Source organism: Staurois parvus, unplaced genomic scaffold (genome assembly GCF_062004578.1).
Source record: "Staurois parvus isolate SC_StPar_1 unplaced genomic scaffold, SC_StPar_1.0 ptg000525l, whole genome shotgun sequence".
Classification (NCBI taxonomy): Eukaryota; Metazoa; Chordata; class Amphibia; order Anura; family Ranidae; genus Staurois; species Staurois parvus.
Genome location: NW_028318321.1, coordinates 6,290,231 through 6,315,828, shown reverse-complemented (window position 1 = coordinate 6,315,828; position 25,598 = coordinate 6,290,231). Strand labels below are relative to the sequence as shown.

Genomic DNA, 25,598 nt, shown 5'->3' with positions numbered 1-25,598 from the left:
CCTATTGCCCAGGGGCCCCATGAGTTGTCAGTCCGCCCCTGATGAGAACAGTGAGAAATCATCCCAGAACTACACGTGAGGATCTTGTCAATGACCTCCAGGCAGCTGGGACTATAGTCACCAAGAAAACAATTGGTAACACACTACACCGACAAGGTTTGAAATCCTGCAGTACCTGCAAGGTTCATCTGCTCAAGAAAGCACATGTCCAGACCCATCTGAGTTTGCCACTGAACACCTGAATGATGCAGAAGAGGACTGGTTGAAAGTGTTGTGGTCAGATGAGACCAAAATCAAGCTCTTTGGCATCAACTCAACTCGCCGTGTTTGGAGGAATGCTGCCTATGACCCCCAGAACACCATCCCAACTGTCAAACATGGTGGTGGAAACATTCTGCTTTGGGGGGGGTTTTCTGCTAAGGGGACAGGACAACTACACCGCATCAAAGGGACAATGGACGGGGCAATGTACCAGCAAATCTTGAGTGAGAACCTTCTTCCCTCAGCCAGGGCATTGAAAATGGGTCGCGGATGGGTGTTCCAGCATGACAATGACCCAAAACACAAGGCCAAGGCAACAAAGGAGTAGCTCAAGAAGAGGCACATTAAAGTCCTGAAGTGGCCTAGCCAGTCTCCAGATCTTAATCCGATTGAAAATCTTTGGAGGGAGCTGAATGTTCGAGTTGCCAAACGTCAGCCACCAAACCTTAATTACTTGCAAAGGATCTGCCAAGAGGAGTGGGCCAAAATCCCTCCTGAGTTGTGTGCAAACCTGATGGCCAACTACAGGAAACGTCTTACCTCTGTGATTGCCAACAAGGGATTTGCTACCAAGTCCTAAGTCATGTTTTGTGAAGGGGATCAAATACTTATTTCCCTCATGAACATGCAAATCAGGGCATAATTTGTTAGACATGCATTTCTTTTGAATATTTAGTTGCTATTCTGTCTCTCAGTGTTACAATACACATACCATTAGATTTTTAGACTGATCATTTCTTTGTCAGTGGCCAAACATTCAAAATCAGCAGGGGATCAAATACTTATTTCCTTCACTGTATATATACCTGATTTTGCTCTTCCGCCTCCGCCAGATTAATTCTGCTGTGAGCTGTCACAGCACAAGCCAATCTGCGAGTCCCAATGAACAGATCTTTGCCAGCACCTGCAAATTGTCAGGCAGGGAGGAAGAACAGAGCTGTGCCTATGTTTACATAGGCACAGCTCTGTTGTGACAGGGGAAAGTGATCGATCATGTGTCCCTGTAGAGCTAGGAACATGATCCATCACTTCCTCTTGTACCAGCACCACCTAATGTACACCAAGCATATAGCTAGGCACACACTCGACCCTTTGATCACCCTAGATGATAACCCCTTCCCAACCAGTGTCATTAGTACAGTAATCAGTGTATATTTTTAGCACTGATCACTGTATTAGTGCAATTGGTTCCCACAAAGTGTCAGTTAGTGGAAAAAATGTCCACTGCAATATCGCAGTCTGCTATATATCGCTGATCACCGCCATTACTAGTCTAAAAAAATAAAAAATTACAGTATACATTGTTTGTAGATTTTAAACTTTTGCGCAAACTAATCAATATACGCTTATTGGGGTTCTTTTACCAAAAATATGTAACAGAATACATTTTGGCCTTAATTTATGAAGAAATTTGATTTTTAAATTTTTTTATTGGATAGTAGAAAATAAAAAATATTGGGTTTTTTCAAATTTTTTTGTTTATAACGCAAAAAATAAAAACCCAAAGGTCATCAAATGTCACCAAAAGAAAGCTCTATTCATGGGGAAAAAGGACATCTATTTTATTTGGGTACAGTGTTGCACGATCGCGCAATTGTCAGGTAAATTAATACAGAGCTGTATCTCAAAAAATGGTATGGTCAGGAAGGGGGGTAAATCTTCCAGAATTGAAGTGGATAATAATTTCCCATGATTATCAGTGCTATCTGGTTGCCAAAATGTGGTATTTTGCAGAAATACCTCATTCAGGAAAATACATAATTGTGGCCACTAGATGGTGCTGACAGTCATAGGAAATACACTTATTAGACAAGTTTTGGGGATTATATGTGTACTGCTGTGCGAATGCTGGAGACATTTATACTCCACATTTTTTAAAATAAATAGACCCATTTGTTTCATGTTTAGAGATACATCAAAAATATAATGCAGTTGGACTTATAAGATTTCATAAGAAAAACTTAATAAATATATAAAAAAATGTTTTTTCCAATTTAAAAGCTTCATATATAATCTTCAGAAGAACGAATAACATTACATGTAGAGGTTACAACTGTATATCACATACAGGCATGTATCCCTATACATGTACCCTACATTGCCCACTGCTCAGCAAGGTTTACAGATTTCAAAATTACTAAGATGATTCATGAATTTATTGAAAACAGCTGTGTCACACAGTAGGACAGGGTCACTTTCACAGAGGTATTCTTCATTCGGGTTCTTGCACGCGATAATGATGTATGAACGCTGGATCTTCTTTCCAAAAAGTTTCTGCACAAAAAACTTGATTGTGGTCCGTTCAATATGTCCAATTAAACACATCAAAAAGGTTTCTGCGTAAAAAACAAAGAATAGTCAGTACAATGTACACGTTTACATGCATGATCGCATGTAAAATAAACAATGCAGATTTTTTTTCCCACTAATCTAAAATGAAGCTAATTTGGTGATATTTACTCTCCTGTACAACTGGCTACATTCAGATCAGTAAAAAAACCCCTCAAGAACAGCTATAAATGTGGAGTGTTTTACACCCAAGTGCAAGAGCCCTTAATGGTAACATCAGTAGCGATACTTACAAAAAGAGAAGGCAAGATTCTGTTTATTTCAGGGAATTCAGCACATGTCACCCTGCAGTCTAAATTCATTATACTACTTCTCCAATTTGTTTAGTGTATTGCACATCCTGGAATTATACTAACACTACTGTCAAATAAAATGTGTTGTTTGTTCAGTCACAGCTTTAATGATGATTGCCTATGGTAATATACAAAGTGCTGTTCATTTCTATTTTTTCTCTGGAATTATAGAATTACAGAAGATGTTCTTTGATCTGCTATTGTCAATTTTTCCTGTGAGGATGACACATCCACCTTGGAAACTGTAGTTCCTGTATTGCAATGATGTCAACTCAGTGAACAGCGAACATGAAACTCACGTGTGGTATTAGTCAGCAAACCAGAAGCCCTTTTGATTTTCCTCTAAAGTTTGGTTTCATATCATAAACTCAATGATCACTTTAAAAAAATCTGAAAATGTAAAGTATATTTGAAGGCAAATGTTTTTTTTTAGTTTTCAGTATAGTTTGGAAGGGTTAGACCCTGCTGGGAGATTCACCTCACTCTTTTTGATCTTTTGACCATTGTCATTAATGTAAATCTAAACTCAAAGGGCTTGCTTAGCCGTGCGGTTGGGGGGTGTTAAAATAGTCCTGATGTACCACTTAGGTGCCGGTGGGTGGAAGGGAGAGATCCCCTTGGTAAATTGGGCGAGCGCTTTCCAGAACTTGTTTTCCAGACCCACCCACGGTTTGGAGGCAGCCCTCATAATCCCACTGGAGCCATATTTAAACCCTTTAAATGCTTACCTTATCCTTTAGTGCTTTCTCCTGGTGGAGAGATTGGACGTATACTCATGGGCATCCATTTTAGGTAATATACACTTCCCTAGGACCTTCATTTTGGGCTCATTACATGCAATCTGTCATTCCCTATGGAGAGTATATATTATTTTTCCTTTTTTCCTTAGAATTTGTCATCTCTATCTTTGGATGGATTACATGATTGCTATATATGGATCTATTGCGGATGCCTTGGAATCTTAGAATTGTCTATCTCTTTCTATATACAGTACCTTGAAAAAGTATTAATACCCCTTGAAATTTTCCACATTTTGTCATGTTACAACCACAAACGTAAATGTATTTTATTGGGATTTTATGTGATAGACCAACACAAAGTGGCACATAATTGTGAAGTGGAAGGAAAATGATAAATGGTTTTCAAAATTTTTTACAAATAAATATCTGAAATGTGTGGCGTGCATTTGTATTCAGCCCCCCGAGTCAATATTTTGTAGAACCACCTTTCGCTGCAATTACAGCTGCAAGTCTTTTTGGGGATGTCTCTACCAGCTTTGCACATCTAGAGAGTGACATTTTTGCCCATTCTTCTTTGCAAAATAGCTCAAGCTCTGTCAGATTGGATGGAGAGCGTCTGTGAACAGCAATTTTCAAGTCTTGCCACAGATTCTCAGTTGGATTTAGGTCTGCACTTTGACTGGGTCATTCTAATACGTGAATATGCTTTGATCTAAACCATTCCATTGTAGCTCTGGCTGTATGTTTTGGGTCGTTGTCCTGCTGGAAGGTGAACCTCCACCCCAGTCTCAAGTCTTTTGCAGACTCTAACAGTTTTTCTTCTAAGATTGCCCTGTGTTTGGCTCCATCCATCTTCCCATCAACTCTGACCAGCTTCTTTGTCCATGCTGAAGAAAAGCATCCCCACAACATGATGCTGCCACTACCATGTTTCCCGTTGGTATGGTGTGTCCAGGGTGATGTGCAGTGTTCGTTTTCCGCCACACATGGCATTTTGCTTTTAGGCCAAAAAGTTTAATTTTGGTCTCATCTGACCAGAGCACCTTCTTCCACATGTTTGCTGTGTCCCCCACATGGCTTCTCGTAAACTGCAAATGAGACTTCTTATGGCTTTCTTTCAACAATGGCTTTCTTCTTGCCATTCTTCCATGGAGACTGGATTTGGGGAGTGCACGACTAATAGTTGTCCTATGGACAGATTCTCCCACCTGAGATGTGGATCTCTGCAGCTCCTCCAGAGTTACCATGGACCTCTTGGCTGCCTCTCTGATTAATACTCTCCTTGCCCAGCCTGTCGGTTTAGGTGGACAGCAATGTCTAGGTAGGTTTGCAGTTGTGCCATACTCTTTCCATTTTCAGATGATGGATTGAACAGTGCTCCGTGACATGTTCAAAGCTTAGGATTTTTTTTATATAACCTAACCCTGCTTTAAACGTCTCCACTACTTTATCCCTGACCTGTCTGGTGTGTATCTTGGCCTTCATGATGCTGTTTGCTCACTAATGTTCTCTAACAAACCTCTGAGGGCTTCACAGAACAGCTGTCATTGTACTGAGATTAAATTACACACAGATAGACTCTATTTACTAATTAGGAGACTTCTGAAGGCAATTAGTTTCACTAAATTTTAGTTAGGGGTATCGTAGTAAAGGGGGCTGAATACAAATGCACACCACACTTTTCAGATATTTATTTGTAAACAATTTTGAAAACCATTTATCATTTTCCTTCTACTTCACAATTATGTGTCACTTTGTGTTGGTCTATCACATAAAATACCAATAAAACACATTTGCATTTTGGTTGCAACATGAAAAAATTTGGAAAGTTTCAAGGGGTATGAATACTTTTTCAAGGCATTGTAACTCCCTAATATAATATCCTCTATACTAATTTGCAGGGTAAGAATATTCATTTTACATATATATATACTTTTACATTTTTTTCCACTTGCTGCTTTTGTTACGCTATAGTGATACGCTACAAGTAGTTTCGTAGATATGGTGTATTCTCTAAAATGTATTGCAGCCTTGTTTAGGGGCTTTGGCTTCTCAGGATCTTCCTACGGGTTGGTAGGCGCTGATTTGTGTGTGGGCCCCCTACACCATATGGGGTAATCCCTGTGCTACGGAGGGGTAAGGGGTTTGTTAATTTGTGCATATTTGGTAAAATGTATCTATTTATTGTCTTCCCATTGATGAGGTCAGTATTTACTATATGAATATTGCCAAGCATTTGATGCATTTGTATCTTTTCTTCTTTGAATTGTATTTTTATTATATATGTTGTAATTTCACTTCTGTTAATATTTTTACATTATTATTTTTTCTTTTGTAGTACACATCACTGTAATCATGATTGGATAATTTGACTACAACATTTGATCCTAATGAAGCAGGGTGACCTGCAAAACGCATAGACCAACTTATGTGACCTTATCCATCATACTTGATACAAAACCATGTTTTAACTTTTTAAAATTATATTTAGAATATCATGCCAAATTATATTAGAATTTAAAGTCCCACTGACATATTTTGCTTTGTGTAAGGTTTTAAAAACACATGGTTGAGCCAGGATTATAAAACCCCTAAACGGCCCCCTTTTAAACTGCAAAAGCAACAGATGTGGGTGTTTTGCTTTGCGCCTGCAGAAAACGTTATCGCCTGTTGTGTTTGGCAGTACCCTTGCAACTCCTTCAAGGGAATAGGGATGCACAGCAAATACCCTGCATCACATGCAATGCATGCGGTTGCAGCACGTTGGTGTGGAATTATTGGGGTTAAAATAAGTGATAAGGAGGCATCATATTGCCTCCTTAACACCTGTCAAAAAGATGTGATATTGGTATTTGACACTTATATTTATTCATTGGCTTTTAACGCTTTGAACACTGCCCCATAACAGGTATACTAATCAGGACACCTGAGCTCATATTATATTCACTTGGTATTTCTAGAAGAAGGCCAATGGCAACTTCCATAGCTCTCTCCGTTGTTTTTATTTTTATAAGCCCAGTGCTGCCTGTATGCTTGGACACACCCTGTGCCTAAGCCAAATAACCAGTGTTATATCCAGGATATGGCACTTGCCCTTGGTGCCACTTGATTGCTGCTTGCTTCTCCATAAGTCCACAAAAGACCACAAAATGTTTGTCATCTCATAAAGATTGCAGACAGGAGAGACTGACACTTTGACATTGAAAGCAACTCAGCATGAGCATAGTAAAAGCAACTGGCTGAAATCTGGAATGACTGTCACACAGTGCAGAGGTGGGTTATACTTACAGCACACCGAGTTAGTGAATCGACCACTAATTATTATGCATATACACCGATCAGCCAAAACATTATGACCACCCACCATAACCCACCATAACCCATTGAGGCATGTACTAGACTTGCAAGTCCTGCAAGTTTTGAGGTGGGATAACTATGGATTGGGCTTGTTTTCCAGCACATTCCACAGATGCTTTTTGGATTGAGATATGAAGAACTTGAAGGCCAAGTCAACACCTTGAACTAGTTGTTACATTCCTCAAACCATTTTTGAATTCTTCAGATCAGGCCATCTTTTTCTATTGCTCCTGTGGTCCAGTGCTAATGCTCACGTGTTCGTTGTAGGTGCTATTGGCTGTGCACACAGGCACCCTGACTGAGCTGTAACTTTACACTCCCATACACAACAAACTCTGATGCATTGTATGCTCTGACACATTTTTATCAGAACCAGCATTCATTTTTTTCAGCAATCTGCACTACAGTAACTTTTCTTTTACTTTTTAAATTCTGTTTATTCGTTTCAAGAAAAAAAGAATATACAAAACAGAGCCTTTGGGCATACCCCGGCTCTGCAATCACATACAACATAGGCTATTAAAAAGTAACAAATACTAACAAGTACCTAACAAAGTATAAAACCTTCTGCCCCATTTGACTAATTAAAATGAAGGTGACACAGCATTTTAAACTTGTCTTCGTTACATCACTCAAACATAGGAGGATAAAAAGGACCATGGAAACTGCTCCCACATTACTACAAGAGATTAAGAAGGCTACATTGTAGGCCATGGCCCCCATATACTCAGCATTACAGAAGTAAAGCATTGTCATAAGCAATAGAATTATAGTTATGCATTGGTGGTAGAGGACTCAGTCCAAATATGCCACACTTCATGACTCATACGTTGCTTTATACAAGGGAATAGAGGCATTTACTAGAGACTTCCAGAAGTCCAAGGAGGGTGTCTCAGGCATCTTCCATTTTAGCACAATGGCTTTTCGCGCATAAAACAGGAGGAGGCTTGGCGGAAAGCAAGTTGACCCACCAGTCCAAGCAAAAAGACCTCCACAGTCAACAGTAAGGAAATAGTGGATAAATTTAAAAACTTCATCCCAAAACCCATGAATCCCAGGGCAGGACCAAAACATGTGAAGGAAGTCAGTATGAGCACACTTCCAACAGTGGGGGAAAACCCCTCGATAGGTTCTGTTTAATTGATAGGGGATATAGTAAGCTCTATGCAATACTTTGAACTAAATTAGGCTATCCTTAACTGCTACCAGTTGCAAAAAGGGGATTCACACATATCCCCCCAGTCCTCTGTATCCATATGTGGAAAATCTACCTGTCACTTAGCTTGAAGGCCCTCTAGGCCCACATGGATTGAAGGCATTAAGGCTTTGTAGATTTGTGACAGGGGTTTGACCAAGGGGTCTTCTCACAGTAGGGATTCCATATCAGACCTCTCAAGGTTCAGACTTGTGGACTCAAACTGGGAGGAGAAGGCATGTCAGATCTGCAAGTAATGGAAGAAGTGAGTGTTAGACAAAATTTCAGCTTCAGAGCATCAAACGTCATAAGGGTGCCCCCTCACAAATGTGCTCCAATGTTCCCATGGAGGCCCACACCATATGGTCAGGTATAGACAAGAATTCAGGGAGTCATGGATTGAGCCATAGAGGAGTATCAGGGGGCCAGCTGTCAGCGGTGTTGGAGTGTTTGCAGATTACCAACTACTATGCTCTGACTACAGTCCTCATAGACTATGTAAGTGAGAATGGAGCTCCAGTACCTCTATATATTAAATTCCTCAATGATTCATACAACTCCATATAAGCCGCCTCCAAGACTACCGACGAGTTAGAGTCATCAGAGATGATCCAATTATGTGCATGTGTAAGAAGGGCCACTATAAAGCACATCTAGAAGTCCGGGCATGCCAGGCCCTCTTGTGTCCAGAAGAACAAAACAAAACCAGCGCTCAAATCTTCATGCAGACTAAAGGAGATTCTGAATGCCAAACGTTGAGGTGCAGCCCTTCAGAGATCAGGAAATCCAGGTGATGGTGAACAAAAACAAACAAGGGCGCACTCCCATCGTGCATTAACGTGGTACACCACGTATTTATTGAAAAATTATAGATAAATACTCACAAACCAAAAGGGATAAAAACAGAACAGGTGATCCGTAAGGACAGTCCAATGGATTCAAACACCTTGTAAGGGATAGGCTAACGCGTTTCGGGAGATGAACCCCCTTCCTCAGAGCTGGGGAAGGGGGTTCATCTCCATCACCATCACCTCTTGTGTCCAGGGCCTATGGAGGGTCAGTTTGCTAAATCTAGGGGTACCAGACTTCAACAGGAAAGATGAGATTATGGAATCTAGTTTTTTTAAAGAAGGCTTTTGGTACCCAAATTGGGGAGTGACGTAGGGCATATTGCCATACAGGGAGAATTTTCATTTTAAGCAGGTTTATTTTACCAGTGAGTGTCAGTGGCAAATTATCCTAAGCTTTCAATTTAAGTTTGGCAGTGTTCAGGAGGGGGTAGAGTTTTAATTGAGTATATACAGTCACATCAGGGGTGACAGCAATGCCAAGACAGTGTGAGAAGAAAGTTCAGGGTAAGGGGAGAGACAGGTCTGCTGCCTTGCTGGCCTCCTGATCAGTTGGCAATATGAGGGACTTTCCCCAATTAACTATTAAGCCAGAAATGTCTGCAAAATGAGAAAGGATGTTTAAGGCTGCTTGGAGGGAAGGTCCTGGATCATTGAGGAATAAAACCAAATCATCCACATATAATGCCAGTTTCAAGAGGCTCCATCACAAGTGCAAATAGGGATGGGGACATGGGGAAACCTCGGTTTGTACCTCTCCGGGAGAGAGCATTCTCCCCAGTTTTATCTGGGCTACCGGGTACTTATATAAAAGATTGATCCATCTACAGTATAAAGGATCAAATAAAAGAACTAATCCCAAATCCTGCAATACCACAGACATGTATTGCAAACTCACGGAGTCGAAGGCCTTTTCAATATCTAGGGTCATCATTTTCTGACTCCAGGAGTCATGGAAGGGAAGCTGTAAATGAGTGAGTACCTGACGGAGATTAATATCGGTTGACTTGCCAGGCATGAAGCCAGCCTGATCAATATCTATCAATAAGAGCAGGACCTTAAACAACCTGGTGGTGAGAACCTTCTTTAGGATCTTAAGATCATAATTCAAAAGGAATATCGGCCTATATAAGGCTCAAGAAATCAGAACTTTCCCAGGCTTTGGAAGGAGAACAATTTGAGCCTTATACATAGAAGAAGGTAACTCATTGCTTTTCAGACAGGAGCTTAGAGGCCAGTAGCTTGGCATATGTCTTATACCTCCCCCCGCATAGCTGAGGTGGGTAGGGAAGTGGCTTGACTATTCAAGGAACTGTATAAATTACAGAATTCATGGAGTATGGCTGTAGGTTTGGTGATTTGCTCTCTTGTAGGAGACCGAAGTGCCAGAATCATCATTTGGAGATGAAGGTCAGCTACCAGGTTGGCCAAAAGCCTCCTGTTCTTGTCCCCTGATTCAAACAGCCTGCCTGTTAAAAGCTGAGCATCTGCCCGGGTTGTAACATAATGGAGGCTCAGATCTCTTCTGGCTTGTGCCAACTGGAGATAAGTATCTGGTGTGGGATTAACAGCAAAGGTCATAGTAGCCTCAGACTCACACTTCTCCACGTGGGTCAATTGGGCAGCATTGTCAACTCGGAATGCTTTGATGGACAAAATATCTTCTCCTCATGTAGTGGCCTTGAACACATCCCGTTGCTGGAGATGCTGAATTTTCATTGGTCGACCAGAATGATTTCATATGCGGAGACCAGTTCTGCCACCTTCTTATCTTGGACCCAATGAGAAGCCAATCTCCATATACCTGAGTCCCTTGGAGACCCAATACATAGACAGAGTTCTAGTGGAGAGGGATTGCAAAGATCAGCTGGAAGATAGGAGGCCTCAAACAATTTTGCTAAAACAGGGGTGTTACCAAAGGCTAGGTCGAGAACAAAAACACATCAATAGTGTGGGGCCGACAGACCTGAGAATGTTGGGGAACTCAGATTTTTTCACCTCCAAAGCTTGGTGAGGGCAAGGGTATGCCTCCAGTTCTGCAAATCCGAGGAGGTAATGCATTGTGGATTGGAGGTATCAAGGTCCAGGTCAGGAATGGAACTAAAATTGCTTCCAGTCAGGTGATGATTAATCTGGGGCCAGTTTCTTAAATATTGTGTAGAGCAAGGAGTGGTCCATTAGAGGAGGCAGATACACAATTACAAAAGCCCAGAGGACGACGTATACAGTGTTCAGCATAAATGAGTACACCTTAACAGATTTGTCAGAAAACCTTTACTTTACTTTCAGAATCAACATTTTCTATGGGACACTATACAGAAACAAGATATATGGCTTATGAGAGTTTAAATACTTAAACATAAGGGGACGTTTGAATTTATCAGAGGCCTCTCATGTTCCACAACACCAACTTAAGTTCCATAATACCTTATAATACTTGTAGACAGAATAATAAGAATGGGACTCGCAGACATATTGTGACCTTTGAAAGCAAGGAGTAAAGAGAGCCAAAAGATAGAATAAAAATTGAGAAGCAGTGGGTGGAGAAGTATGAACAGGACATCAATGACAGAGAGACAAGCAAGGAAGGTAGCCAAGCAGGCATGACACAATAAAACAGTTAAAAAAGCCCTACCACTCTGCCTATACCCAAACATTAATTTGACTAAAGTGGTTTTAGTCCCAGGAACTATAACTTAAAAGTCTGCTACTCAAACCAGTACAGTTTATAACTTCCAAGAAGACCACGTGAAGCTAAAAAATCCTCCTGAGTAGACAAACTGGGGGTTCCAAAGACACTGAAAGCAAATTCAGGCCCATGAGATGGAGCCTCGGGGGTCAGGAGAGAGTACCATTATATATCTTAAGCAGGGTTCATATGGCACCCTCTGGGGCAACCCCAGAGTATCAGGAAGATTGTGGCTAAGTTACAACAGCAGGCATCTCAAAAGCATGGTCTCAGAGACAAGGCACAAAGTAGGAGCCAGGAAGCACATATAAAAATTCAGGCAGAAATGTACCCAATACAAACAAAAGAGTGGGGGCACCACCTACAATTCAATACGATAAATGAGGAGAAGCTGCTTTTAAAAGTGAAAAACTACTGTAATCATAAATCTAAAAAAGGGGAAGAAAGGAGTTACTCATAATAATGAAGTGATTAATACCTATATTAACAATAGACACATATCATACAATAATACCACAGTGTCAAATCAAATTATAAAGTGTCCTTATGAAATAAACAATACAATTATAAAGAGTCCAAAGAAAGAAGTCCATATAATAATTCCACGAAGATGTAGCCTTCCACACTCAGTGTCCAAAAAAATCAAAAAGATCCACTTGTGCAAATCTCCATTACATGCAGTGAGAGTAATAACTTATTTATAAAATGTACATATATTTAATTTATAAAATGTTAAAAGGTAAATCATGGTCCGCTATACCAAAAATAGCCAACTCAACCCAAATCTTCACAGTCTTCCACAAAGCTGGCTTTTGCAGTCAGGATGAATCAGTTCAAACACTCAAAGGAGAAAGATGCTCTATAGTGTAGCAGGTTTATTAAACTCCAAATGAATATAAAAGTATATAGTACACTCACATAGTTCGGTGCCAAATGGCACTTCCAAAAGGCAGAAGCAGATGCTCCGCATCGCCGCTCTTTCTACCTGAGTCGGCGCGCGTTCCATGAATCAAATCTTTCTATCAGCCACAGGGGGAATGGAGAGGATGGAAGGAGCCCCACTGAGTCCCCTGCTATTCTCTAAGAGAAATGGTAAGAGAAGAAAGAGAGGATGTAGAGGAGGCAGAAAGAAAAAGGAAACAAACAGCTTAGATGTTGGGATCTTTAATTTGGCAGGGGTGGCATTTTCTGATGAAGAGTCGGCAGTATTAAAAGAAGGGCTTAAGTTTGCACCTGTAAAACTTTTAAATAAATTTGAAGTTTTTGTAGACATAGAACAATTTACCAGGAAGCTGGGTCTAAAAAAGTTTTTTGCAGAAAATACAAAAGTGGTCAGTAAGAGTAGTGATTCTGAATTTGTTCACAGTGGCTTGAGGAACAAATCTACTTTTAATCTGAAATCCTCTACTTTTCAGTATGTGGTAGTGTTTAAGAAAATGGTACAGGATGAGGTTAAGAAGATTAAAATAAAGAAAACTAAGAATAGTAAATTGATATGGCAAGGGATTAAACAATTGGAAAGAAAAGAGGAATTGTAATTAGGCCAGCAGACAAAGGAGGGGAGCTGGCTACCTTGAAGAAAATTGATTATGAAATGGAACTAAAGAGGATTCTGAGTGATGCTACCACCTATAGAAAGCTTGTAAAGGATCCTATGAGATTTTTGAAGGAGAAATGTAATGATTTTGTTAAAAAGGGTTTGAAGAAGGGCATTCTTGAGAAAAAGGAAGCTAGGTATCTTACTTTGAAGGCTCCTAGGATTCCAGTAATTTATTATCTGCCAACGATGCATAAAAATAAGGATAAACCCCCAAGTAGACCCATAATAAGTGGGATAGATATATTTTTATTCCTGATTGGGTGAGTACTTCAATATCTTTCTCCGCCAATTGGGGGGAAAAGGGGAGGTCTTTTCTGAAGGATAGTAAGGATGTAATTTCAGTGTTGCAAAATATCTCAGTGAATGACTCCACTATACTGGTGACAGTGGACGTAGAGTCATTATATACCAATATTAAACAATTGGATGCCTTGGATGCAGTACAATAGGCATTTGATAAATTCACTGATTTGAAGAGATCACAAACTATGTGTTTGGTGGAAGGGCTTAGCACCGCTATGGAAAATAACTATTTCTGCTATCAGGGAGAATTTTATCATTAACATAAAGGTGTGACCATGGGAGCAAGATATGCTCCGAGTGTGGCCAATATTTTTTTAAATAAATGGGAGGAGGAGAAAATATTTTCTAAATCTTGGCCACAATTAAAAGCATATTACAGATTCATTGATGAAATTGTGTTTGTTTGGGAAGGTATGGAGGGGAAGTTGTTAAATTTCCTCTCTTATCTTAATGACAATCCATATGATATCAAGCTGACAGGAAAATGGAGTAGTGAAAAAGTACAGTTTCTTGATTTAGAAACATATAAAACGGGGAATAAATTGACTACTTGTACTTTTTTAAGGAGGTTGAAAAAATGGGTATATTTCTACCTGCAGCTGTCATCACCCTGGGTGGACTAGGGCTATACCCAAGGGTCAGTTTGTCCGTCTAAAACAGAATTGTAATAAGCATGCTGATTTTATCTCCCAAACTGACATGCTAATACAGAGATTTCAGGAGAAGGGTTATAAGAAAAAGGAATTATCAAAAGTAAGAGAAGAAATTGGTAAGATGAAGAGAGAAGAACTCTTTTAGAGTAGACCTAGATGTAACTAAAGTGGGAATGCTGAATTAGCTTTAATTACAGGGTTTAGCCTGCAATATAGGCTGAAAAGAGTTTTAACAAATTTTGGCCCAGTTTGCTTAAAGATAGTACTTTAAGAACTATTCTCCCAAATAAACCATCCTTCATATATAAGAAAGCCCCAGGGCTTAGAAATATGATAGCCAAGAATGTTCTAGACCCCCCTAAGAGAAATATAACATTTTTGGAAAGAGTGGGCTTTTTTAGATGTGGTAGGTGCATGTATGTCATGTAAAACCACCCAGAATAAGAATAGAAAAACAAAAGTGTTTTTTCTCTTCTGAAGATAAAGAATTTAAAACTAAAATAAATTTACCACTTGCAATACTTGTTTTGTTACATATCTCTTGTCCTGTACTTGTGATTTGAAGTATGTGGGGAGGACCACAAGATCTCTGTCAAACAGAATTAATGAACATATAAATAATATAAAGAAAGGCTCTAACCACTTTCCCTCTAGAGGATCTACCCCCCTTAATGACCAGGCCTCTTTTTGGTACTCGACGCTGCACTAATTGAACTGATAATTGCGCGGTTATGCAATGTTGTACCTAAACGAAATTTACATCCTTTTTTCACACAAATAGAGCTTTCTTTTGGTGGTATTTGATCACCTGTGCGCTTTTTTTTTTTGCACTATAAACAAAAAAAGACTGAAAATTTTGGAAAAAAAACCCTATTTTTTTACTTTGGGCTATAAAAAAATATGTAGTAAAGTTAGTTATAAATTTAGACCAAAATGCATTCTGCTTCATGTTTTTGGTAAAAAAAAATCCCAATAAGTGTATATTGATTGCTTTGTGTGAAAGTTATAGCGTCTACAAACTATGGTATAGATACTGCAATTTACACCATTTTTTTGCTATACAGCGCTGCACTAGTTTAACTGACAATTGTGCGGTCATGCAACACGGTACATAAATTAAATTTATGTCCTTTTTTTCACACAAATAGAGCTTTGTTTTGGTGGTATTTGTTCATCTGTGCACTTTTTATTTTAGGCGCTATTAACAAAAAATGTTTTGAGAAAAAAACATTTAAAAAAAAAAACATATTTTCTGTCATAAAAATATCCAAAAAAACTAAAATGTTGTCATAAATGTAGGCCAAAATGTATTCTGCTACATGTTTTTGGTTAAAAAAATCCAAATAAGTGTATATTGATTGCTTTGTGTGAAAGTTATAGCGTCTACAAACTATGGTATAGATAACGGAATTTACACAGCTTTTACTTTCTGACTGCTCATCACATTTCTTGAGGTGCTAAAATACCAGGATTGTACAAACACCCCCAAATGACCCCTTTTTTTTTTACACGAAGTTGTCATTTAAATGATTTATTTCTCGCACAAGCCATGGGTATATGTGGAATTACACCCCAAAATACATTCTGCTACTTCTACCGATTATGGGGGTACCACATGTGTGAGACTTTCTGGGAGCCTAGCCATATACAGGAGCCTGAAATCCAATGACCACTTTGAAAGCCTGAAGGTGCGTAACTTCACCATTTCACTTCTTCGCTACCTATCACAGTTTTGAAGGCCCTGAAATGCCAGGATAGCACCAAACCTCCCCAAATGACCCCTTTTTGGAAAGTAGACACCCCAAGGAATTTAAAAAGAGGCATGGTGAGTATTTTGCAGATTTTTTCTCACAAGGTTTTGAAATATAAAAAAAGAAAAGAAAAAATATGTTTTTGTTTTTTTTCTTAATTTTCCAAAAACTTGTGGCAACAAACAAGATCTGCAAAATACTCATCATGCTTCTTATCAAATTCCTTGGGGTGTCTACTTTCCAAAAAGGGGTCATTTCGGGAGGTTTGGTGCTATCCTGGCATTTCAGGGCCTCCGAAACTGTGATAGGTAGCCAGGAAGTGTAATGAGGAAATAAAGCCCTTTAAAAGCCTGAAGGTGCTTATTGGATTTTGGGGTCCTGTACTTGGCTAGACTGCCAAAACATCTCTCACATGTGGTACTCTCATACTCGGGAGACATAGCAGAATGTATTTTGGGGAGTAATTCCACATATACCCATGGCATGTGTGAGCAATGAAACATTTAAGTAACAATTTTATGTAGATAAAAAAATTTATGTTTGTCATTTTCCAAAAACTTGTAAAAAAATAAATTCTTCTATTGATTCAACATGCCTCTCAGCAAATAGTTTGGGGTGTCTACTTTCCAAAAAGGGGTCGTTTTGAGGGGTGGGGGCATTGTATGCCCAGCACTAGAAGTTTATGTCAGACATAATTCACTCTTCTAACCACCTGAAGACCAAGCGTTTTCTAGGAAATTAATTTAAACCCCAAACGTTATATATTTTTTTAAAGCAGACACCCTAGTGAATAAAATGGTGGGTGCTGCAATTTTTTGTGTCACATAGTACCTGTGCAGCAATTTTTCAAATGCAATTTGTTTTTTAAAATACGCTTTTTTTACTTTTAATGCACAAAAGCACAATATATTGGCCAATTATTTGATAAAATATAAAAGATGATGGTATGCTGAGTAAATAGATACCAAAGATGACATACTTTAAAACTGTGCATGCCCTGTGCAATGGCGGCAAACTGCATACATTTTTAATATCCATAGGCAATGTTTTAAAAGCCTTTACAAGCTACCATTTTAGATTTACAGAGGGTTCTAGTGTTAGAATTACTGCCCTTGATCTGACGTGAGTGGCGATACCTCACATGCATGGTGCAACCGCTGTTTCCATACTGGCACAGGGTCAACGCTCACTAACGCAGGTGCGTGCATGCGCAGGGGGCGAGGGTACTTTTTTTTTAAGTTATTTTGATTTTTTTTATTATTTTTACTCTGTCCCTTTAATTTTTTTTTTTATCACTTTTAATGCTATCACAGGGAATGCAAATATCCCCTATAACTTCAATGGATAGATATCTCCTCTGCCCTTACATTATCTCATCAAACCAAGATCGGTGTGATCAGATGCTTTTCCAATTTACAAATGGCGCTGTTTATATCTTGCGAAACTGAAGTGAAGAAATGCTCGTAGCTTCTGATTTCTTAGGCTATAGAGATGATTGGCACCATTATGGTCTCCAATCAGCTCTATGGTCAGCTGGCAGAAACAATGGCTGCATTCTCAGGTTCCCCCGATGGCTCAGAACTGCCCGAGAAGGCTGTGGAAGACAGTGGGGGAGGGGGGGGGGTATTGTCTCCCGCTGTTTTTAAAAGCAATCCTGCAGCTAATTAGCCACTAGGATTGCTTTTACATAAAAGCTGATCACCAGCTGAAAAAGATTATACCAGGATAATGCCTGCAGCTGTAGGCATCATCCTGGTATAACCATTCAAAGTCCAGTGATTTACCAGTACATCGCTGATCCTTGTTGGGTGTATATACTATGTTCTTTTTTTTTTTTGTATGCAGCCTGTGGACTGAATGAAAAAAAGAGAAGATATCTCTGCCAGAAAAAGTATGTGGTATGCCCACCATTAGAATATACCGCCCTGCATCCACCCACTTTTAATGGTGGGCACACATTAGGTCACACGGTGCCACATGCACCCGTTCCAAGATTGTACAAATGTCTAAATAGTGGCACGCTTGAATAAAAATTGTCCATGTATAAGTGGTACCCCATATGGAAAAAGGATGACACCAAGTCCCAAACTATCTTGCCACTGCTCCCCATGTAGTCTGGGCATCTGGGGGGCTCCACGTGACTATCTTTTCCCTCGTAAATCCGAAACTTATAAGTATAGCCTGTTGTCCTCTCACAGGTCTTCTACATCTTGACCCCATATCTGGCACACTTGCTGGGGAGAAATTGTTTGAATGCAAGGTGGCCAGAAAAATGAATGAGGGACTCATCAACGCAGATTTTTGCTGGGGAGCATAGACATCTGCAAATTTTTGGTTAAGGTGATTTGCGAGGGGCTGAATTTTGTTCAGCCAGTCAAATTCAGGGTCACCCCGAGGACAACAGAGTGTATTGTTGTTGAAATGCATAAAACACATTATACTCTCATATCTATGCCTGGCCATGGCAGCAAATAACATGGGCATATGATGAATTGGGTCTGTGGACCTATGCAACCGCAATTCATTTTTTTTAGTAATGCCCATGTTGAGGGTTAGACTCCAAAAAAATAGAGATTCGGAAACTGTAATAAGTTTTCATGCGAATGGTCTGGCAAGGTTTGAATTTGGGTTGGCGGCGATACATTGTTGTGCATATACAGTAAAATGCTTTGATCCACAATCAATGCATACAGATCTTCCGTGAAAAACAGCTCCAAAAAATCAAGGTGAGGAGTTAAATTTGCTATTTCCACCTGAATTCCGGGTTGGGCAGTGAATGAGGGAAGTACAGGTGCTGCAAAATTTGTGGGCTGCCAATCGGATTTGCAAGCACATCCGGAAGGATACTAGGGGCTCTACGGACCTGTGTGTGAATTCTTGGTGGTTGCAGGACAATACTTGTGCTCGCCACCGCACCAGCTTGTACTGCACTTATGGGACTCACCACGTCACCAAGTCTTACAATCTAAGAGGTATTTGAAAGACCAGGATGTACTAGACCGCTGGTGCTCACCAGTTCACTAGTACTGGCACTCTGCTGCATATGAGAGTCATCAAAATTTACCGACAAGTGCTAACAGAGATCAGGCCTGATTCTGCCAACACTTCGGTTTTGTGTGCAATGTATCAAGTGACAGTGACCTACTGACACTGCTCTTGCTGGGGGAGAAGGGGGGGGGTAAGCGTAGGGGCTAAATGCAGATGCTGGCAAGTGCCGGGGCTGATCCCGATAACGCTGCATTTTTGGGGATGCTATATTAATGTGAATGCTGGTATAGTGTTGACCTGATCAAAGATATTGACCTGTTCAGACACTATACTAGCATAGGAAGTTTATTGTGTATGAGCTTGTTCCTGGCAATCAAGGGGTTAAATGTGATGACTGGTGTACTGATGGGCAATCTGACACTATCTGGGAGGGGCGTGAAAACCGCGGGAGCACGAATCACATATATATATATATATATATATATATATGTGTGATTTTGTGCACCTGTGCTGCCCTGTAGCAGTATTTCTGCTATAGAGCAGTGAGGAAGCGGTTACATAAGTTTGTGTTACGACACTGCATTACTTTAACTGACAATTGCGCGGTCATGCAACGCTGCACCAAAATGAAATTTATATCCTTTTTTCCCCATGAATTGAGCTTTCTTTTGGTGGTATTTGATTGCCTGTGTGTTTTTTATTTTTTGCGCTATAAAAGACCGACAATTTTGAGAAAAAAAAATATTTTGGACTTTTTGCTATAAAACATGTCCAGTAAAAAAATTTTCAAATCAAATATCGTCATAAATTTCGGACAAAATGTATTCTGCGACATGTCTTCACTAAAAAAAAATCCCAATACGTGTAAATTAATTGGTTTACGTGAAAGTTATAGCATTTACAAATGGCGGTATAGATACTGGATTTTTTTATACTAATAATAGTGGCGATCAGCGACTTATGGCAGCAATCAGCGACTTATGGCGGCGATCAGCAACTTATGGCGGACTGCAGTGGACATTCTGACACTGGGGGGGAACAGACTTGGGGTCACCGATATTCTCAGTGACACTAATACAGTGATCAGTGCAAAAAAAAAACACTGACACTGTACTAATGGCACTGGGAAGGGGTTAACTTTTGGAGACAATCAAAGGGTTAACTGTGTGAGGGGAGTGTTCTACTAGGGGGCGGGGGGGGGGGGGTGTACCTCTCTGTTGCACACTGTTCCAGGAGGCTGTGATCAGCGATCTTGGAACAGTGTGCTGAAAGCTGACAGGGAGGAGAGCTCCATTGAAAACAATGCAGCCTTCTTCTCTGTCAATGATTGCCGGCAATCACCGGGGCTCCGGCGGGTAATCACCGGCCGGGACCGGGTGACTGACACCCATGGCCGCAATCAGTGCTGCGCTTAGGGCGGTCACGTGCCTCGTTTGCGCCCCCTACCCTGGAATGCAGGATCATATTTATATACGTGATCCTGCGCACAGGAGCAGTATATGTACTGTGGGCGGTCCCCTAGTGGTTAAACAACACAGTGTTTCCAATCACTTTAGGATAGCACAAATAAGGACCCAACCTTTTTGACCTTTTGTGGTATAGAGTTTTTAAGCATTCGAGAGGTAGTGATATGTGTAAACAGGTGTCTCAGAATGAAACAAGATGGGTTTTTGCACTTAATACCCTTGTTCCGTCAAGTTTGAACATTGATATTGATCTAAATGGTTTTTGACGGATTTTTAGTTTAATTTGAGCTCCTTTTTATTGTTTGTACATTCTTGGTTAAAATGTGGTGTGTCTATTGCCCTTTAGGTGGCAGTATTCTAGGTGTCCATTCATCTAAGTCAGCGGTTCTCAACCTGGGGGTCGCGACCCCTTTGGGGGTCGAACGACCATTTCCCAGGGGTCGCCTAAGACCATCGGAAAACATATTTCCGATGGTCTTAGGAACCGAGACACCGCTGCTCTGTCTCGCGATCTGTGGGCGGGATGATATGCTGCCCCTGTAACCTGGCCACACCTCCGGGATCACTCAACAGCTCTGCCTCCTCGCCGCTGATTGGCCACCGGAACTGTAGCTCAGGAGAGGCACACAGGCGGCCAATCACCGGCGAGGAGGTGGAGCTTGGAGAGGAGGAGCCGAGCGGCAGAGCGCGCAGATCGAAGAAGATCGAGGGAGCTGCAGGACCGAGTGAAGAGGAGAGAGGCCAGAGAAGGAAGACAGCTGACAGGTAAGTGGAAATTTTGCTTCTGCAGGCTGTAGATGGGAGAGGGAGAGAGCGAGCCCAGGCTGGAGCAGGGGTCAGCAAGGTAAGTATCATTGGTGTCAGTGGGAGGAATTGTGCCCCATCATTTGTGTCACTAATACCAACGATGGGGCACTATTCCTCCCCCCACTGACACCAACGATGGGGCACTATTCCTCCCCCCACTGACACCAATGATAGGCACTATTCCTCCCCCCACTGACACCAACGATGGGGCACTATTCCTCCCACTGACACCAACGATGGGGCACTATTCCTCCCCCCACTGACACCAACGATGGGGCACTATTCCTCCCCCCACTGACACCAACGATGGGGCACTATTCCTCCCCCCACTGACACCAATGATAGGCACTATTCCTCCCCCCACTGACACCAACGATGGGGCACTATTCCTCCCCCCACTGACACCAACGATGGGGCACTATTCCTCCCCCCACTGACACCAACGATGGGGCACTATTCCTCCCCCCACTGACACCAACGATGGGGCACTATTCCTCCCCCCACTGACATCAACGATGGGGCACTATTCCTCCCCCCACTGACACCAATGATAGGCACTATTCCTCCCCCCACTGACACCAACGATGGGGCACTATTCCTCCCCCCACTGACACCAATGATAGGCACTATTCCTCCCACTGACACCAATGATGGGGCACTATTCCTCCCACTGATACCAATGATGAGGCACTATTCCTCCCACTGATACCAATGATGGGGCACTATTCCTCCCACTGACACCAATGATGGGGCACTATTCCTCCCACTGATACCAATGATGGGGCACTATTCCTCCCACTGACACCAATGATGGGGCACTATTCCTCCCACTGACACCAATGATGGGGCACTATTCCTCCCACTGACACCAATGATGGGACACTATTCCTCCCACTGACACCAATGATGGGACACTATTCCTCCCACTGATACCAATGATGGGGCACTATTCCTCCCACTGACACCAATGATGGGACACTATTCCTCCCACTGACACCAATGATGGAGCACTATTCCTCCCACTGACACCAATGATGGGGCACTATTCCTCCCACTGACATCAGTGATGGGGCGCTAGTCCTCCCACTGATACCAATGATGGGGCACTATTCCTCCCACTGATACCAATGATGGGGCACTATTCCTCCCACTGATACCAATGATGGGGCACTATTCCTCCCACTGATACCAATGATGGGGCACTATTCCTCCCACTGATACCAATGATGGGGCACTATTCCTCCCACTGACACCAATGGCGGGACACTATTCCTTCCACTGATACCAACGATGGGACACTATTCCTCCCACTGACATCAGTGATGGGGCACTATTCCTCCCACTGATACCAACGATGGGACACTATTCCTCCCACTGATACCAATGATGGGGCGCTAGTCCTCCCACTGATACCAATGATGGGGCACTATTCCTCCCACTGCAAAATTACAGTTCTGAAGTAGCAACAAAAATAATTTTATGGTTGGGGGTCACCACAACATGAGGAACTGTATTAAGGGGTCGCGGCGTTAGAAAGGTTGAGAACCACTGATCTAAGTCTTTCTGTGCTTTTATCTGCTTGGATGATTGTTGGCATGTTGCAGCCACTGGGGGGCAGTGGATATATCTATCTATCTATATATACTTTAGATTTGCTCTTAACATGTATATTTTTCAATAGGTTTTATAGTTTTTATAATGATGATGTTTATTTATGTAAATTAATGGGTGAACCCATTGCTATTAGCCATGCTCTGTTGGTATTTGATTGGGTATTAAGCAAATCAAAACCCCTCCCGCTTGTTGGGATGGATGAGTATAAAAGACTTCTAAAGATGGCCGCAGTTGAGCTTCCTAATGACGCAATTTGCGAAATGCATTGAGGCCCAGCTGTTTGTTGTCACTTTTGGTCCTTCTGTGCGTCACTTCTGGTGATTGATCCAAGTCGCGGAACACATGCTGACTGATAGAGAGAGCGGCGGTGCGGAGCATCTGCTTCTGCCTTTTGGAGGTGCCATTTGGCACCAAAATATGTGAGTGTACTACTGTATATACTTTTATACTCATCTGGATTTTAGTCAACTTACTGCACTATAGAGCATCTTTCTCTTTTGAGTGTTTGTACTGTTTCATCCTGACTGCAAAAGCCTACTGTGTGGAAGACTGTGAAGATTTGGGTTGAGTTGGCTATTCTGTTATAGCGGACCATAATTCACCTTTTAACATTTTATATCTGATGAGTTATTGTTCTCACTGCATGTGGTGCAGATTTGCACAAGGGGATCTTTTCGTTTTTTTTGGACATTGGGTGTGGAAGGCTAAGTCTTCGTGGAATTATTATATGGACTTCTTTCTTTGGACACTTTATAATTATATTGGTTATTTCATGAGGACACTTTATAATTTTATTTGACACTGTGGTATTATTGTATGATATGTGTCTATTGTTAATGTACGTATTAATCACTTCATTTCTCCCCCTTTTGTAGAGAAATGTACCCAAGGCTCCTTAACACTCACTTGGAGCTGACGACCAAGGAGAGACTGGTAGAAGAAGGCAGAAAACCCCCCATAGGGCTCATCAGGTGGAGGAGTGAAGACTTACAAAGCAGAGATCCTTCATTGGAACTGCAGGAGCTAGTTGTTGACTTCTTAAGGGGAGTTGAAGAATCTTACTGAGGCTCTACAGTAACTTTTCTATTGGATCAGGCTACATGGACCAGGCTTTGCTCCCCACATGCATCAGTGAGCCTTGGCCTCCCTTGACCCTATTGCTGTTTGACCCTTTTTCCTTCTTTGAACCAGTTTTGGTAGGTCTTGACCACCGCAGGCTGTGATCATCCCACAGAGATGCAGTTTTGGAATTGCTCTGACCCAGTCATCTATCCATTACAATTTTGCACTTGTCAGAGTTGTTCAAATCCTAATGCTTGCCCATTTTTTTCTGCTGTAAACACATCAATTTCAGGGGCAACATGTTGCCTACTGCCTAATAAATCCTACCCACTTTCAGATACAACTGTAAGGAGATCATTTATGGCTGATTGGTGTATAACTGTACATTCAATATGATGCGACCTTCATTTTTCCCCTGCAAATACCCCCATCTCTTCTAGTAGAGAAAGGACAGGGATGTCTCAATCCTAATCTGATCTCCCTGCTAATTCAGGCTTATTTCAGAAAGCAGAATAAAACTGAATTTTTAAAACAATGTGATGTTATTTGTTTTAGCATTAAACAAAAAATGGTAAAAACATACGCATTGCCTGTAACATGTACCTGTTGAACTGTAATTGGCATAGTTTAAAATTACTCACAACAGCGTAATATAGAAAAATGAGAAATCAAACATCAGTAACAAGTACAAACAATGTGCCATTATCCTGACCTGCCTGGCTGCCCGCCTATCATCATGCTGAACAAACGTAAGAGAATGTAAACGAGTAAGGCAGTCTTCAGGGTGGGAGATAGCATAAAAAAAAGCTAAGCTGTTCAGGATTTGGAAAATTTAAAGAGAAAGATGAGGGCTGAATACACCTCTGGAAAAGAGAAAAAAAATGATGCATATAATAAAAAATGTTTTTTTCCTTTCTCAAAGCAAAAATATGTAAATAAAATGTTCTGATGCTTGAGTTATTTACATACATGTAATGATATTTCATGTTGGATTTTTTCTGCTTACATCATCTACAAAAAGTGATTTGCATGCATACTATAAATAACATGAAGGGAAGCCTTTATGTGGCTATTGAAGAGGAAATAGAATTTCCTGTTATTTTGGGAAATATCGGTGTTTGATGCTGCACTAACACATGGGTCTGATTTATGAAAGCTGGAGTAAATTGAAATGAATATGTTGCCTAGGGCAAACAACCACATCTCATCTTTTATTTTCTAGGTCTGGTTTGAAAGCTGACAGTTGGATTGGTTGTTACGGAAAAAACTATTTTTTATCTTATCAACTGGCTTCTTAGTGCTGCATATTGTTCACAAAAGAGTTTGTAAACGTTTGGAGATACTGGAACCTAGATATGTGCAGAACCAAAAAAATTTTTCAGAATATACAAAGATGTTTCAGGTGCTACCACAAATTTATAATAAACCATAGCATGTGAAAGGAAAGATTAAAAGTCCACCACACCAAGGTGCCAGAACTCTTAAAACTCTTGTTGTTTAAAAAATGCAATCTTGTGTCTGTGCCTCCGATCTCCAACACCACTGTGAGAAAAAAAACTCACCGACACTCCAGTGACCTTTTTATTACTAAAGGTTCAACCATATCAGTCTTATTCATTCAT

At 40.9% G+C, this 25,598-nt stretch overlaps 1 long non-coding RNA gene across 1 annotated transcript in view; it reads left to right on the top strand.

Annotated features, from left to right (window-relative positions):
- LOC149451706 (uncharacterized) overlaps positions 1–24,940 on the top strand; it is a 67,265-nt gene extending 42,325 nt beyond the window's left edge. The window contains exon 2 of the long non-coding RNA XR_016314997.1: positions 23,790–24,940. This is a non-coding gene — a long non-coding RNA (uncharacterized LOC149451706). The remainder of the gene's footprint in view (positions 1–23,789) is intronic.
- The last annotated feature ends 658 nt before the right edge of the window (positions 24,941–25,598 follow it).